This window comes from Lissotriton helveticus, chromosome 10 (genome assembly GCF_964261635.1).
Source record: "Lissotriton helveticus chromosome 10, aLisHel1.1, whole genome shotgun sequence".
Classification (NCBI taxonomy): domain Eukaryota; kingdom Metazoa; phylum Chordata; class Amphibia; order Caudata; family Salamandridae; genus Lissotriton; species Lissotriton helveticus.
The window spans coordinates 1211160062-1211175325 of NC_136071.1; the positions used below are offsets into that span (position 1 = coordinate 1211160062).

At 42.9% G+C, this 15264-nt stretch overlaps 1 protein-coding gene across 1 annotated transcript in view; it reads left to right on the forward strand.

Annotated features, from left to right (window-relative positions):
• LOC144784217 (vomeronasal type-2 receptor 26-like) overlaps window positions 1-15264 on the forward strand; it is a 252587-nt gene that overhangs the window by 11459 nt on the left and 225864 nt on the right. The gene's annotated exons all lie outside the window — the stretch shown is intronic.

A 15264-nucleotide genomic window follows, 5' to 3' on the forward strand; every position in this document is an offset into this window, starting at 1 on the left:
TTATCCTTTTAGTATCCTTGCTTCAAGAACTTTTTTTATATCAGTTATAGCTTTACTACAATGACCAAACTAATCTTCAAATGCAAACCAACATGCAATAGCAGTCTACACTGCGGGCAGTACAGCTCGCAATTCCAATCCTAAATGCTAATTTCTAACAACGAGATTGTACTCTGAAAATACAACACTTTGTCAGTGTATCCTATACTTATTTAATCTTTTAATGATATGCCTACACTGCACTCAGTAGAGCGCACAATTAAAATTATTTCTTCATTCACTAGGCAAATAACTAATACAGGCCTCAAATCTACATATTATCCTTTTAGTATCCTTGCTTCAAGAAACTTTTTTCTAGAACGCGCCAGCAGCAGAGTCCTGGTTGCTGGCAAACGCCTGGCCTCTGCACGACGTCCTCGCTGGAAGTGAAAGACTTTTGACTCAGGCCGGCAGCAGTGATTTCACAGGCGAGTTTAGAGCTGCCTCACCCTCTCCAGCAGCAATGATGGTAGTGTCGGGGGCAATGTTGATGAATACTAGGTCCGCCCCAGCAGCGGTGATTCCGGGCATACAGCACTTTCTGGCTACAGCGCCAGGTTTAACTCAGAAGATAACACAATAGTCCTCTGTCAATGGTGCTTCCTCATACCTAACTCAATTTGTGTTTAAAAGATCCCTTGAGAAAACAAATCAGCCACAGTGCCTTCAGCGGAAATGGTGTCATGTTTAAGTCATGAACTCAGCCCCCCATTCAAAGAGAACATGGCTCTCACAGTTGTCAGCTGAAACTACTTGGTAGAACACATTAGGGACCACCTACTCTTAAGACATCATATGACACCTGATGGTTGTTACGCTGGCTCCTGTATCTCTCACAGCCTCCTTCCTCTGCCGAATGGTGATGACCCAGTGACTATGCTTTCTAGTATTGTCAGGCATGTGGATTCTCTGCAACATCTCTCTGTCACCCAGGGACAATAGGGTAACCTCTGCACTGTCCCCCAGACTATCAGGGACCATTTCCTCCCAAGCGCTGCAGTAACCACCTCCAGTGAACACCCACCAGTAGGGGGCTTGCCCGCATGGGGCATTTGGCATTCCCCTTGAACTGTCCTTCTTGCTGACACTCAGAGCACTTCATGGGTTTCTTCCATCAGGCTTACTATTGGGAATGTACTTCTTATTTTTAGTAAGGGAATGGGAACGTTCACCAACATAACTAGTTTGTGGGCCTTTAGAGGAATCCTTTGTTTTGTTTTTGTCCTCCTTCTGGATAGGACCCTGCCCCCCCTTGTGGTGATACCCTCAAATACCTTCTTATAGACCCTGTTTCTAACACATTCTTAGCAAGCTCCGTAGGGTCAGAAGTTAACTGTCCACAAGGTATTTGCACAGATCTGGGAATCAATGACTGAACAAATGCTCTTGTGCAATCAAATTGTACAACCCCTGTTAATCTTTCACATCACTGCCCTTCACCCAACCATCCAGTGCCTTGCAAAATTAATCCACACAAGTTACCTAGGTCTGTTGGGGACGCTTCTCGCTATCCCTTATTTGCTGTCTATACTTTTCTGGGGCCATGACAAATTTCCTGATTAGAATAGAATAGAAAAGTTTATTGTTCAGTTAATTAAAACTCACAAACTTCCTGATTAGGGTCTCCTTCTTGATGGGAATCCACATCCTGCCACCCCCCTCTAGGGCCAGCAGGGTGACCCTCCCTTCACTAGGAAGGTAGCTCCACACACTAGCTCCCCAATTCTCCTCAGGAGCCTTGTGCATCTGCAGAGGAATCTCATAGTCCTCAAATCACATATGTTTATGTTGTCTCCCACCACGAATTCGGAGAAAAATCCTTGGGAATGTGGACCCTTCTCTCAGTAGATACTACATTATTACTGCCACAACTGGACTTTACTTGCTTAGCTTTGAAGTCCAATCCCTTAAGGCTCCTCTCATGAGCCAACCACTCTAGTATATACTTCCCCTCCATAACCAGTTTTGCTGCTCTATGGCCAACAGCTTCCTTTTCTCTTCCTCCTCCATAGCCAATTGCATTTGTTTTTTGGCAAAATTGAGCTTGGCTAACTCCAATCTGAAAATTCTCTCCTCCCTCCTGTCTTCCAGCTCCTCTAGGGTCAGACCTAATATATACACTACTCCCTGCCCTGTGGCAACCTCCACTCCATTTGTTCCCTACCCCACAGGCATATCTAATTTCTCCAGTGAATCCAGCTCCAGGGCATAATCCTCTATCACTGTATCCCATTCCTCTGTGGTCACAGCTAAATCCAGGGCCCTCTAACCATGCCCTCATTGACTGTTGTACCTCCACTTTCTTGGTGAAGCCCCTCATGGTGACCCTAAACCAATTACAGAAGGATTTGAGTTTGGGGAAGTCCAACACTCCAACTGGGCCTGCTTACACTCCATGGTTGCAGGTGTAGATACAGGAATTCCAGTTAGAGACATGATTTTAGGAAAAAATGGCAATCAGGTAAAATTGAGAATTTAAAATCAGATAGATTAGGGAAAAATGGCAATGAGGATTAGAGATATTGACTCAAATTGGTCTTATATGGATGGTTGAGTGCACCAAATGACGGTAATGCACTGCATAAAAATAAATCCTAACCTCATCAATTTTGAAAGAATATCTTGATTTGTAGTGCTTAGAGTTATAAAGCACCAACCCGGGCTATACAGTTGCAGTGGTCCAGGTAGACTCTGAAAAGTCAAGTCGATCATAATGGAGTGCACGCCAGATTCAGGAGCCACTCAGAGCCCTTGCAAACACTAACTTCACGGAGAGGGAATAACCCCGAGTGAGCAGCTGCAAGGAGTGGTCAGAAGCAATGTATTGGTATCAATCCAAAGGATTAAATGCAATGTGTCAATTCTGATCCGCACAGTTTGGGTATGCATCTACAGCGATACCCTGGTAATGCATTATTGTCAAGCTGAGCTTTCAGCACTGTAGAGTTCTTGAAGCAGAAATGCGTTAAATGTAAATTATTCTATTCCGACCTGTGCAAAGCTGATAATGTGTGAATCCTTGCATAAACAGCCAGAAACATCACATCCAAGGGTCCAAGACAGAATTGGCATGGTTGAATGACGTCTTTGATGTTCCTGAGGGTTCAGAAATAGGGCTAGCCAACAAGCCCTTGGAGTCACTTGGTTCTGGGGATGTATAAATCCCGGTCCAACCTTTTTACCACCAGGTAAAGGGCAGCAATCAGCAGGGCAGACACAGAAGAAGAGAGGTATTTGAAGTGCGCAGGGTTCCTCCCCTTCCTGCTCTGGCTCCAGACTCACAACAGTGGGATATTCATTTATTTGTGTGTGATCAGTTCCTGTCCTATTCAGGTGCAAGTGTTATCTCCTTCCTTCCAACTAGCTCAGAAAGACCCATCAGCCTGGTGAAGGGCCATCGGAATGTGAATGACAGACCTCAACTTCCTTTGTGTGAGATTGTCTAGACGGAATGTACAAAGCCCAGATGTCACCCACCCTGACATGTGTTCAGAGACAGCAGAGGCACAGAATGGTTAAAGTAAGAAAATGACAACCTTCTAAAAATAGCACTTTCAGACTAACAATTTAAATTCCAACTTTTCCATAGTTGTGATTTTAAATTGTGAGTCCCAAAACACCAAACTCGAAATATCCATCTTGACCCAATTGGCAACAACACTTATTAGATGTAATGAGGTAATCACAATGGTAACCTAACAATAAGATATACCTTAGTACAGAAAAACAAATGTAATCATTGTTGCCCGTTGGGACATTTAAATCTTAAAAGTATATATGTTACTTTTTAGATACACTGCACTCTGCCCTTGTGAGTTTTTAGTTCCATCCTTAGGGGTGACTTATATGTATAAAAAAAAGATGGGTAAGGACTGGAAAGTGGATTATCTTTCCAGGTCAACAGTGCAGTTTAAACCGCTTACCTAGGCTCTGCAAAGGCAGTCCTGAGACATGCTAAAAGGACTACTGAAGTGGTTTGCATGATCAGTGCTGCAGGCTCACTAGTAGAATTAATTTTTCAGGTCGAGGGAACATTTAGTACACTTTAGTAGGGACTTATAAGTAGATTAAATTTGCCAGTTGTTACCTTTCTGTATGGAAAAAGCACAAGCAATTTAGTTCTAGTCAGCAGTGGTAAAGTGTCCAGAATCATATAAGCCAGTAAAAATGAAGTCAGCTAAACAGGAGGCCATAAACCAAAAAGTCAAGGGAAACCACACCAAGGATGCCAGATCAAACAAGTATTTAAACAGAATGACACCAAAAAAGTAACCATCCAAACTAATGGTGTTATTTCTGTTTTGGATATGATATTAGTATTAACAAACACCAGATGCAGAGTAAGTCCCAGCCTATGTGTAGGACCCTATATGTGTTTATTAAGCCCTATTGCATCTATAGAGGTAACACATGCAACAACTTTTTTGTCATTCCTGTTGTGAACTCTAAAATGAAAGTCTCCAAGCACAATTACATTGATTTGTGAGATAAGTAGTGGGCGGCGAAAGCTAACTAAGTTGTGATCAAAATTAGAATCAGGGTAGCATGATATCACTAGGATATTTTTTTAATTAGTCATCTGAATATTAATGGCCACTGATTTACATTTTGGCGGTGGAGTGACAGGGAGTGATGTTACTTTTAAAGTATGCCTGTAGATTGCTGCTATCCCGCCTTCCAACCTCCCCTTTCTGGGTACCTGTATCCCACATCCGTTGGGCCAAGCCTCTCCAAATTCTGGATTCATATCCAATGAGGCCATGTTTCCATGATGATTTGAATATCTGCTCCTGTGTCCTTCAGTAGGAATGTAACTTCTATGGGGTCTTTACAGATGGAGTTAGCGTTAATGAGTCCACAATGATAGACTCCCTTCCCTTCATATATATTGGCGCTATCCATATTGTAGGTTCTGTGGAGATGATCTCATTGGTGGTTTGTCCTCCTGGATCATGGCATTGTAAAGGAGAAAGAGCAGGTCTCAGGGCAAGAAGTTCTTGTGTAACTTCTTCACTTTACCTGAGTGCTAAGGTCATGGAGAGCTCTGTGTTGCGAGGGAGAACGAGCATAGGGGCAGGTGGTATATGCTGTGGATGTGCTAATGCATGAGAACAGATTTCCCTTTGGCATGCCTTTGGCCTGCCAAAGGCATGCCCCCTGGGTGCCCGTTGCACGTGTCCATAGCCCCTCTCCCAGTACATAGGGAGGGATACACTGTGTGCAAAATAAACTACACCTACCAAGTTGGTATCTAGTGCTTCTGGCGGGGGCAAAAATGGTTGCCTAATTGCTAAACAGAACGAGACGTGAGGGGAATGGCCAAACCTTCTTCTTCTACTCACCAGCCATGAGGGGAACGGCAGTCTTTCACATCCCTCCGCCATGAGGGGAACGGCCAGCACTGCAGCAACCAGCATTGAGAGAAATGGACAGAGGAAGAACTACACTTTCCAGCAGCCTCGCGCAGACACCCGCCCCTGACGCTGCATCCCCTGCCGGGAGACACAACAAAAAAACTCAGGCCTTCCGCGGCGCGGGTCACTAAACAGAAAGAGACCATAGCCGTGAGGGGAATGACCAAACCTTCTTCTTCTACTCACCAGCCATGGGGGGATCGGCAGTCTTTCACATCTCTCCGCCGTGAGGGGAATGACCAAACCTTCTTCTTCTACTCACCAGCCATGAGGGGATCGGCAGTCTTTCACATCTCTCCGCCGTGAGGGAAATGGTCGGCACTGCAGCAACTAGCAGTGAGGGGGATGGACAGGGCAAGAACTACACTTCCCAGCACCCCTGCGCAGATGCCCGCCCCTGATGCTGCGTCCCGCACCCTAAGTCATGACAAAAAACACTCAGGCCTCCTGTAGAGTGGGACGCACGCGGGCATGCCCGCACCATACACAGTCAAAGGCCAGGCAAAGGGCGGGCCTGTCTGAGCCCGGAGGAGCCCGGAGGAGGTTGAGCCACACCATATGGATTATGTCCCGGACAAGATTTACTTATCACGCTACATAGGCTCCTGCCGTGGAAGCTAGTACTTTGATTAAGACTTGCGCCTGAAAGGATTGACACTGACACATAAGGTACAGGACAAGCATAGAACTGAATAGAACTGTATTGTGTGTAACCTTTAAAAAAGGGGGTAACATCTTGTGCGCCATTATGGCGCAGAAGGAATTAGGCAAGAAGAAACTGTTCGCAGGCCAAGGGGTGATAGGGACTCTTGATGCCTACCTTCAGAGGGCTGAATCAGTCCTTATCCATGAAATAGCCCTCACAGAGCCTAGACTCTCTCTCAAACGCATCCCCAACCCCCTCCTTTACAATATGACACCTCTGGTTATACACCTACAGGTTCTCTTGCCAAGTCCCCTCCACACCTAACAACCTGGTATTTCAGCCACCATGGTTCATGTGTTAAGTGCCGCCCTGATTGCAAGTGAAACGGTCGTTAGACCAAAAGTCCACACCAGAAGTCAAATAACTAAGTCCAACAAGGGGGCAGTAGTTTATCCCAGTCTAAGAAACGGAAAGGGTCAGGTCCTAGTGAACAATCATTTCCATTATCTAAAAGAGGGTGTAGAGGTGCGGTAAGAGAGGTTGTCGAGGAAACAGAGGACACAGCCCAAACTATTGGGGCTAATACCACCTCTTTATCACTTTTTTACCCCTGTTGTCCCCCATTGATAGTGAAGGATTCTGGTCTAAACTGGGTGACGTTATATCAGCTTTATTGAACCCCTTGATACAAAAGCTGTTTCCCTAGACATGCAGAAGCAGTCAAATCTTAAGAACGCCTACTCCTCTCAGTTAACCCAGGCTAGTTCTACATGCTCGAAACCCGTTCAGAACACTGGGTCTAACCGCAGTTTTAACAGCGAATCTATTAACGTTGGGCCAGGTCTAGGTGCAGCTCACCCAGTAGTCTCTCCTAGGAGTGAAGATACCACTTCCGCGGGGGCAATACAACTGAGGAAGACGAACTTAACCATCACTCCAAGTACACAGGATCAGTGCCAAAACACCCATGAAATATCTCTCCTTAACATGCATAAACATGCTCGCACTAAGGAAATACAGCCCCAAAGGAATCGAGGTGCCCATATAAAACTAGGTTGAGAACATACACGAAACGATGTACTTGATTTGCCTCCGGAAGCCACACCCTATACGATAGTACTAGCCAACGTTCCCAAACTGTCCCTGGGAGCACATAAACCTTGGTTTAGCTTGAATAATAAATCCTCATTTGAGTTAAACAGGAGGACAATATTGGGAAATCCACTTTATTCCAACTTTAAAATGGTGAGACAGGTTTGTTGGGTGGGGAACTCAAACAAGTCCAGAGAAGGCGACTGCGTTGTTGTCTCCTTCGGTTCACCTGACCTAGTCCATGCGATCTTGGAAAGGGAAGGTAACTGGTCAATGGCACATTCAAGGATCAGTGTTTTACCCCTCTGCTATTTTTATAGACATCACTGTATGACACAAGCACCTGTAGTGTAGTTCCTATTATCCCAATAGGCTCTGCGCATTGGAATAATACCTTCAATAGTATAGGCCTAGACCAGACGTTAACTAGGTCTTCTATTGTCGATATTAGACTTAAAGTTTTGGGTTTGCCAGATAGCTCAGAGTTCACTAGAAACTTTCTCGAATAGGCAAGGAGGAGTTGAACCTCCCTGGATAGACAAGAAGGGATTTAGTTTCTGACAACCATAGAACATGACAACTTTGCTCTCCCCTAATCAAGAGTGTATCTCTAGAGTCGTGTGAAAACAAAAGACAACTTATTTTACTCAGTCAGTACGTGCATTCTTAGTCTCACCAGATTGTCGAGAAAAGGAAGAGACGGGCGTGTTCAATAAAAGATGTTATTTATTGATCAGTCTCTTTTCTCATACAAGAGAAATGGATCGATATTATCGCAATACTTATGGTTAAGTAAAGTGCATACAATAAAAGCAGAAGTATAAAATAATACTGTAAAAACATTTATATGGTTTCTAAGCCATAAGGTGGTTTAAAATGGATAAAATAGATACATACACATATACATTTGACTAATCGTACTCAACTGGTGTTTCTAACTACGCCTACCCCGGTGTACCTGACCTAAGCCCAATACGTGGGCGGGAATAGAAAGTAGCAGTTTAAGTTAAGTTTGTTTTGCCAAGTGACTGACTCAAGAATTCTCTGCAAGGGGTTATTCAGTTCTGTACCTGGAATCTAGGATGAATGAGGGATGGTATCTCTCGTCTCTGGTCTCGATATTCCAGGCTGCCTGCGAGGGCTACCCGGAAGCGCCGGAGCTGGATTTCTCGGCAGGAGAAAGCAGCGTCTCGTTCTCAGCGCGTCAGGAAGGCGGGGCTGCGCCAGCGGGGTCTGCTCTGCTCTGGGCTTCGGCAAGTCTGGCTGCTGCGATCTCGTCACCACCGCGTGTGTTTGCTTAAGGCAATACCGGTAATATTTATACCTGTAAGGTGCCGAGATTGACGTAAGGATGGACATAGATACGTCAATAAGGATGTCATACGACTTGGTCGTTAGCACATTCTTTTGCGGAAGTTCTCGATGAAATCAAAACAATGGCCGCAGGGTTTTTCCCAGGTTGTCATAGGTTTGATTTGTTTTGAGAACTCCGTATGCCTTATCAGGGGCTGGAGGAATATCGCTTGTCTAATTAGATGGCAAGCGTTATGACCTAATCAGATAACACGTTCCTGTGCCGTAGTGTGGCTTAATCAGATAAAGGTTTCTGCATCATGGGATGGCTGCTAGTTAACTTGTTAACCAGAACAGGGTCAGGAATAGGGGGATCGATACAGAACCTATAAGAATACATCACACCCACTCCACGCTAACTATGGCCATGTTTACGAATCTAGGCATAGTAAAACATACTGTAGAGTATCGTGTATACCTTACCACCCCAAAATACATGTAATGCATTTCGAATAATGTAATATACGGAAAAAAAATATTCACATGTACTATATGCACTCAAGCTGTAGAATAATGCTAAAGTAATCACGCATATGTATACATTATTGCTAATTGGTATATGAGAATTTACACATGAAATGGCTCTTAATACAGAAGAAAAAAGGTTCGAGACCATTTCATCATAGAATAAAAATAATTATGAACATACCAGCGGGCAGCTAATGTCTATAAAGTTTCTAAAAATAGAAATTTTAGTTCTCTAAGAATAGTTCTTACTTTAAGCAGAAGATAAGTGTCCCGAAAATTCGTAAAAATATTTTGGGGCTGCTGAAAAAATCGCTGTCCGTGAACTGGAGGGAAAATTGTTCATGTTATTTTGCTATTAAGTTGAAGGCCAAATTCAGGGTGTTGGGAACGCCGTGTGCTAGCTTGCTTAAAAGTCTCTATTTCTGTTCTGGTGAGAACATCATATCATTTAGACTGTCGAAAAAGCTGTCAACAGCTTCCTGGGAGAGTTCCACTAACTCGGAAAAAGGTGTAACCATGCATTCGTGAGCATGATTGTCTCCATTGACGTTTTGATTAGTATTGCTGACAGAAGGTCGTACCTGATCGATGCTGCTTCCATCTTGAACTCCACTACCCCTTAATCGTAGTGGTGAAGTTTCCACGAATGCCGTCATCAGGATTGGCAGCTGTTGAGGGCAGCACAAAGCATGAGCCTTTATCGGACCCAACAATGTTTCTGCATCCATAGGCGCATCCGATTGTAGCGGCAGACAGGTGTCCAACACGCATTCTTCTCCGCACAGCAAGCACCTTAATACAGGTAAAACACATCGATGCCACATTGGTCGAAATGAAAGAAACCAAGTCATGTTCAGGTCTCTAAGCCGGGACAGTCCCAGGATTTTTGATATCCGGTCCCGGTATCCAATGGCTCGGATTGTTTCTTCCCTTGTCGCAGGTGTTTTGTCTGTGACACGGTTTGCCATAATGAAATATCAGGACCAAGAATAGGATTCCTGCAATTAGTCCTAAAATGAGGGGAAGTCCGCCAAAAATCGAATGGACGAAATCTGGAAAAATACCCAGTATGGCTTTGAATGGTGTTAATGCCATCGAAAATACTGTCTTAAATACTTTTGAGACTCCACTGGTATCAGAAATATTTAAGATTTCATTCAGGATTTCTGCGAAATGTATGGGGGAATTAGTTGATAACAATGAGTGAATCTCTGCAGTCGTCCTTGCGACTAGGAGATCATACGTTTGTTTTGATGACGTGAGTCTGGTCGGCGTCTGAAGAAGCACTGTTTTCATTCTGCTTAAAGTATCTATTCGAATAGAAGTAATTTTCAAGTTAGGCCATGCCCTTGCCTCCCTGTCTGGAAAGGAGCTGGGGAACAATGAGTGTCCACAGCACATGACCTTCGCAGTCGTAGTTACGAGATAAGGAGTCCCGGGCATAAGACTACAACATCACTTGAAATGTAACTCCCGTTATAGAGTCTTTTAAGGAATGGTTCTATCTCTGTTGCAGGTGCGCCTAGCTGGTGACATGAAAGGTTATTTGAGTTCCCTTCACAGGCTCCATGCAAACTAATTCCATTACACAGAAGTGTACCGCTTAGTGACATCGCACAATTATTGCCACTAAGAAACACTTTCTGTCCTTTATTACTGACACATGCATGTGAATAGGGCAAGTTCCATGTTGTCTTAATGTACCCTTTTCCCAATTTTTCGTACATGCCAGCCTGTATATATTTTTGGCAGTATTGAAACCTGAAGGTTGATATTGGAATATTAATTATCCCATGTATTATCCATTCACTGACAGGTCGTTCTGACATTGTCACTGGTAATCTCTCGAGTTTCTCAATGCTCAGGATTGTATAATCAGCACCCTTCTGTGCCATACTGATTTGTTTATCAGTAAGGTTAAAGATATTGAATAGTGACGTTGTGTTGATTAAACGCCAAGGCACATAGCCTGAACGCAGATTTTGTAACGTCCAGCCAAGCTGTACAATAGAACGCAATTGAGACTGACCGTGTTGTAACAACAGTAAGTCTTGCGATATTATGTCGATTGCTGAAGACACAATGCTGTCCAAAGAAAAAATTCTGGAGGACAGAGTCATTAACCCATTGTCCACTACAGAAAGTGATTTTTCCAAATTAATACGGTCAATTTCCCGTATACTTTCTGCTGTCTCAATTTGAGTTACCTTCCAGGCCTCATTGTAAGCTGCATATACAGAGGCTGCTATGAAGCGTTTTTGACGCTGTTTGCGCGGTCCCATAATGAAATCACGCAAGTCAGCACCATCAGTAAGTAAAGTTAGGTGTTGCTTAATTTCTGTCAGTGTGGAAGTTTGTAGCCATTGAAGGCATAATTTGCCCACACTGTAGGTGGTTATTATCCCTGGGTGTTGTCTTTGGGAATATCTAGGGTCTGGCCTGGTCAATTTGAACCCCTGTTTTTTGTTCAGGAATCTGTCTTGACAGTTATTAGTATCTGTGGGCCAGATCAACCACTGTTTCCAATCAGGATGTGTTCTGTTTTGGTTTAATATATAGTTTACGTCTATCTCTTCATCTGTAGAGCTATTGCTGTCCATTGTTGGCTTTGGAATAGACGGTTTATTTAAGTCTTTGATTTTGGCTAAGCCAAGACAGGTGGTTTGTTGAACAGTGTCATTTAAAAATATAATTTGTTCTGGGATCATGCAGGCTCTAAACAATGATTCTATACCTTGTACTTGCCATTCTTTTGTACCCCAAACACTTTTAACTTCAACATTTTTGTCCCAATAATCAAAACCAAAAGTATTCATTTGTTCAAAAAATGAGTCTGAATGTATCAATTTCGTGTTTGTTAGCATGGTCTTTGTCCCTGTCTTATTTGACAATTTGAAATAAAATGTTTCAGCATTACTTGTGTTGAACCCTGAAAAGTATGAATATTTGTCGTAAAAGGTTCTTGAGCTTCCTTTTGGAGGGGTTGCACAATGTTCCCATTGATTATAATTTAAAACATTTCTAGGTTGTGCAGATTTATGTAGAAAATGGATACCATAGTGGTTGTAACAGTACATACTATCATAATTAGTCGAACCCTGCAAATAATCATGTTTGGTAAATTTAGCAGACATCACTAAGTCAGACATCATATTATTTATACTTTCAAAGTCCCAATCATCAGCAAATGAGCTTGTTTTTACAAATTCACTCAACGAGATCTTAATTTGGTGTGGATATTTCAGGATCTCAACCGGACCATAAATTTCGTAGTCAGTATTGTCCCATGCTACCCCACCCGGTATAGGATTGGCTGTGAAGTTGACTGAAGAAAGTTCTCTTTTCTCGACGTGTGAAGATGTGTGTGGCTTGAGGATCAAGTTGATTTTTTATGACTTGCTGTGTCCATTTTAGCATATTTTCCCTCAATGAAGTGTACCAAAGTTAGTACCATGATGAGCCAAAGTATGAGGATAAATGCACCAAAGCCCACCCAAAATTCAATCCATGGAGAAATCAGATATGTTTCTTTCAGCTGTTTCAAAAGTTCTTTAGCTTTATCTTTAAAGGTTTTTGTTGATGGCTGTGTTTTTGATTCACTTAGGTCTTCAGAGGAATCATCGAAGTTTATGAAGTAGCCGGATGCACTTCTGTCAATTGTTCCAATTGCTTCAGGATTACTGTTTCTTGCATATTCGTTTGTTACTTCATTGTAGGTTGGCGTGTCTCTACTAAATCTTTTTATTTGGGTTTTCAGAGGTTTAAGTTCCAATGCATTGTTGCATAGTCCTTGTTGTTCTTCTGTAGGCGTTTCGAATGTGATTAGCCTCTAAGTTTGGACCTCTGTATTGGTAGCAAATCTTGGTGTTCTACTACTTATCGGGAGTCCACTTGGCCTACTGTTTGTTATCGGCCACATGATTGTGGTTTTACCAGGTCGATGGATACAACTCGGTTCTCCTTTTTACCAGCAAGCGGCGGTAGTACAACTGATCTTGTCCCGTTGATAGACAAGACAGGAACTGCTTTTCTGTAAGAAGGCCCAAATTCCTTCTTTACCGCGATCTTTTCTCTGACTTGATCCCCGACTTTTGGAATCCAGACAGGTCTTGCTGGGACAGGTGGTGGTTCTTCAGTGGTTGTTGGCTGCTGTTTCAACTTTATGTTGCTCAGGTCTTTTCTTGTTTTGTTTAAGTCCTGCAAAATAGCCAAACGATCTTTGATATCAAAGCTTTTTTCCTTTACCACTGAAGTCTGACTGTCAAGATCTAAGACTAACATCCTAGTTCCAAACAATAATTCGTACGGACTGAATCCCTTCAGAGAATTTCTTGGCAGGTTATTTAGACTACGTTGGACACTTATTAGCTGTTTGACCCACCCAGCTCCCGAACCTAATATCCTTTCTGTTATAGATAGCTTTATGCCTTGGTTTTTTCTTTACACCATCCCGTATCCCTCAGGAAGGAAGTGAGAAGAATCCCGCATCGCTATGCTCATTTGGCCGTGCTTCCCCACAAGCTTGAGGGCTAAAGTGAAAACATTGGTCAAACGTAGCATGCTCCTAGCGTATATGCCATTTAGACTCGCAAATCTTTGTATAACAGTCCAGACGTCAGCCGAGTGCTGGGGATCTACATTATAAGTGGAAACTAGCCTGTATATGTTAATCGGACGCTTTGCTTTTTACTGCTGATCCTTTCTGGAGTGAAACGCCACGGTAGTATACCGTTTCTCTCGCCACTGCGATCTCTGTTGCAGTCCAGGCATTTTTTTACAAAAATGTGATGCTGCAGGCTCATGCCTGGCCACCAGTACACTGATTGTAGTTCTTCCAGAGAATCTTTTAGTTTGAGGTGTCTGAGACCCTCGCCCATATGTGCATCTGCAATTAACAAAGTTCTCCTGTCCATGTTTGGAATTACTCTATCCCCCACTCCAGGGATTCGAGCAAAAGGGACGGAGTTTGCATCGATTATGTATGTATAATTGAGTGGATAGTTGATCGGTAGCGCTGAGCAGTCGCCTTTTGATGACGTTTTTACCGCCAGCACTGTTTCACCGTCAATGTATTTCATTGTACGCTTTTTTCTAGCTACGGAAGCCGATTTAGTTGCTACCGCTGTGGCTGTCTTAGCCAATGAATTCCCTGCAACGTGAACGCCATCACGCTGATGACTCAGTGAGTGTGTCACGTGAGTCTTTGGTAGTTCTTTCTGTAAAAGAACTATTTGTTCCCAAAGCAGTTTTTGCTTTATTGTTGCACCTGTGTCATCTTTGTAACCGTTTTGAATCCATTTCTGCAAATCGCTGTTATATGATTTGACGCAGTAATACGAATCGGACACTATAAGTGTCGGGAATTCGCGATCTGCATTATCTAGCGCCATTTTCAATGCTATTATTTCAGTCTGTTGTTCTGAATTGGTTTCTACTGAGTGTGTTTTTGTTAATAGAGGTCTTAGTTTATCTCCGCGCCACACTTCTTTTGTTATCTCACATGTGGGGTTGTATGCTTGTTCTCCCCAAACGGAGGGTTGAGCATGTCCGTCTGTATAGATTACACAAGTGTACTGTCGTAAGGGCAGAATGTCGATTGGCAGAGGGAATGTTCTTTCATATTCTAGATTTTTCAATTCTTTTAATTCTGGATCAAAGTAGTATTTTACTTTGTCCGTTGTAATTGAATTCACCCATTGTATCCATTCCGGATTCAATGCTGTTGTTGGTAAATTACACGGTGTTGTTAATGCCTCAAAGGCTGATTCTGCTGTTCTGACTGTGATGTGTCTACCGTCAGCTTTATCTTTTTCTCTATCTATTGCGGTTTGAACTGCATGAACAATGTTTTCTTTAATGCTGAATTTCTTTTCAGCTTCTGTGTACAAGTGTGATTTGAATGCAATTGGTACCTTTTCTCCCTCGTTAGAGGTCAGGTATGTGAATCCGCATCTTCCTGGGATGACTCGAATCACAAGATTGCGTGTGTTATCACGTGTTTCTAATTTTGTTTTAATTAACATGTCTGTTTGTAAGGATCTCAAAATTTCTGTGTGTGTTTGAGTCCAATTGGTTCTTTTAAAATCTGGTTTTATTAGATCATAAAGAGGTTTGACCCTTTCTGCGTAATTTGCAATGTATGTTCTTCCGAAATTTAGGAAGCCTAGAATTGACTGTAGGTTTTTTAGTGTTCTAGGTGCTTGGAGTACGGCACATTTCTCTAGGAAATTGTCAGCCAGGCTTTTGCCTTCA